Raw genomic sequence first — 3,214 nt, forward strand, 5'->3', positions numbered from 1 at the left:
TGCAGGCTGGTCTCTTTGGAACCGGGGATACAAGATGGTGTTCTCACCTGGTCCCACAGACAGAACTCTCCCTGGAGACCACCTCTCCTCTGGCGAGAAAAGCACACAGAGGTCTGGGTCTCAGCTATGCCCTCTGGCCGAAGATGAAGGCCCAAAGGGACCCTGTTCCCTAAGCTATGTAGCTTCTTCCGCCTGTGCATGCTCTCCTGTGCAGATTGGTCTCTTTGAGAACCGGGATACAAGGTCAATGATCTCACTCCTGATTATTGACTCTGCATTGATGTTAAAAGCCCCTTGCTATGATGGCATTGCTTTCAATGCTTCAGTCCCTGAACCTACAGAAACAAGCCATTACAGATGGCAACAGACGCACCTTGCCAGGTCAACTTACAATCAGTTAGAGGGCAAGGGCTATGTGTAGGCCAAGAAATACATACCAGGAGAATACTCTCACCTCTGTAACCAGACCATTCCCTGGGATAAAAGTAATGGATACTTCTTAGTCCCACCAGATGTCTGGTGGGCCTGTTCCACTGTCCTAACTCCATGTATCCACAGGGAAGCACTTAATACTTCCTCTGACTTTTGTGTTCTGGTTCAATTGGTTCCCAGGGTGACTTACAATTCAAGAGAGGATGCTCTCAACTACCTTACCCATGGCCCTCATAAGAAACTTAATCAAGAACCCATTACCACCATGATTCCTGGGCATCAGGATAACAGGAGCAATAGGAACAGGAGCCACATCCTTAGCATTACAAGGCACAGATGTCTGTGCGTCTTTTAGGAAGCAGTTGACAGGGACATCCAGAAGCTAGAAAAGCCAATGTCAGCCTTAGAAAACTCTCTGTCCTCTCTATATTACACAGTGTTATAAAATAGAAGGGGCTTGGAGGTACTCTTTCTACAACAAGGATGAGTATGTGTGGCCCTAAGAGAAGAACGTTGTATAGATGGAGACCAAATGGGGGTTGTCAGAGAAAATATGGTCAAAGGAAGAAAGAGACTGCAGTATAGACAATTGGAGAAAGGGCTATCACAGCAATGGTATGAGAGTGTTTAATTGGTCTTCGTGGTTGACTACTCTGACATCCTCTTTAGATGACCTTCTTATTAAACTGTTCCTGTTACTCACTTTTATACCGTGTACTCTTAATAGACTAACCAATCTTGTCAGAGAGCAAGTCAGTGTTGTTCAAATAACTCATGGTCCTTAGAATTCAAACTAAGCCCTTAGAGCTTGAGACCACGGATGCTGAGGTGCCAAGATTGGATACTTGTGAAAGTGAGAATGAAGGGCCCAGCCTAATATACAAACTCCATTTTGTATTTAGACTCCATCTTAGGTTAAGCTTGTCCTCAGGCTGAACTCAGGCACTATAAAAGCCACAGCATAATCTAGAAATTAAGACACCCTAGAAACAGCCATAAATTTCCTAACAACTGCCACTATACTCTTAGTAACAACCATTCAGCTCCTAATTACAGATGTTTTTAGTAGATTATTCAAATTAACCACAATTGCTCATAACAAACTGAAATCATTGCTATCCTATATATGCTCCACACTACAATTTTCAAATGTTAACCAATCACTGATAAGTTGGAAAGCCCCTACCCTGCTGTATCTGTGATAAAAAGGCAACGTTTCACCAGCTCAGGACCTTCTACACTGATCCATTGCATTAGAGAATGGAGAGTAGAAGCTCGAGCTTGAATAAAGACGCTTTGCTTTTTCCTAGGAGTTGGATTCCTGGTGGACTCTGGAGGTTTGTGGGGACCTAGTGATCTGGGCTGTGACAGTTTGCATATGCCTGGGCCAGGGAATGGCAATATTAAGAGGTATGGCCTTGTTACAGTAGGTGTGTAAATGTGGGTATGGACATTAATACCAGAGCCCTAGCTGCCTAGGAGTGACTATTCTGCTAGCAGCCTTCAGGTGAAGATATAAAACTCTTAGCTCTGTCTGCACCATGCCTGCCTGGATGCCGCCATGCTCACACTTCGATGATAATAGACTGAACCCCTGAGCCTGTAGGTGTTCCCTCCCCGAGCCTTGAAGCAGGCTGACTTTGACCTTGTTGCCACTGAGCATGAGACCACCTGGAGTGCAGCCTTCCAACTTACATGGCTCTACTTTTCTGTCACCTGCCGCTGCTCTTCTCCAAGACACTGCTACCTGCTGAGAGACTCTTGAGATATTCCTGAGACCGCATCCAGCAGATTGCCTACAGGCTCATGACAGGAACCAAGAATGGATTGGTGGGGGATGGGCCTTCCCTCTTTATAAGCACAGACTCTTAGTAAACTTTGGGGGCCTTGAACAGAAAATTATGTCTTGGCCTCCATCATTTCTCTTGCCATTTTCTCCCATACAGCTCCCACTCAGGAATCTGCCTCCCACTCAGGAATCCAGTTAGTGTGGCCACAGGCAACTACAGGTGGCGTCCAAACAGTGACCTGAGTAGGGGGAGGGGGGATCAACAGAGAGAACACTGTCTTGGTAGAGCTCTACAAGAAAGATTAATAAGAAGATGTAGCCGGCACAGTGAGTAACACTCTGTATTCATGCTAGCGCTGGCTTTAAACTTCATCTTTTCGAAACTGTTGCAGTAGGTGCAAAGGGATACAGGCTAGACTGAGTCAGCGTTGGCCCAGCGCTGATATCAGCTAGGGGTTGACAGTGGAAAATGGGAGTGAAAAAGAAAACAGGCACTTGTCCGCAGTCAAGAACTGCATCAGGCGAGAGGAGTAGGGCTTAAAAATATAAAATAAAATAAAAATAGTAAAATTCAAAAAAAAAAAAAAAAATAGGGAGAGAGAGAGAAGGAAAATGTATTTCGGAACTCTCCTAGGGACAGAGTGAAATCTGGAGATGTCCAGCCTTCTCTCTGACTCCTACAGGAGACACTCTTAGATTTGGTTACATCAACCTCTCTACCTTCTCCGTATTGTCTGTGTTTGGTGCACCACGTGTCAATTCATGTCTGTCTGCATTTTGTTGTATGAATGACTGTTGTTTTATATTTCATGTTAAAATGGTTAAAACTTTATCTGCAGGCTATCCATCTCAGATTTAGTCAGTTTACCCAGAGGAGGCTGATTTAATTTGCCCTGCACTGTAGCCAGGAGATACACACAGCAAGGAAGCTCCTGCTGAAAAACTTTTAAAAAGAGGGGTCTGGCACATGCCTTTAATCCCAGCACTCGGGAG

This window comes from Mus pahari, unplaced genomic scaffold, assembly GCF_900095145.1.
Source record: "Mus pahari unplaced genomic scaffold, PAHARI_EIJ_v1.1 scaffold_4485_1, whole genome shotgun sequence".
NCBI lineage: Eukaryota > Metazoa > Chordata > Mammalia > Rodentia > Muridae > Mus > Mus pahari.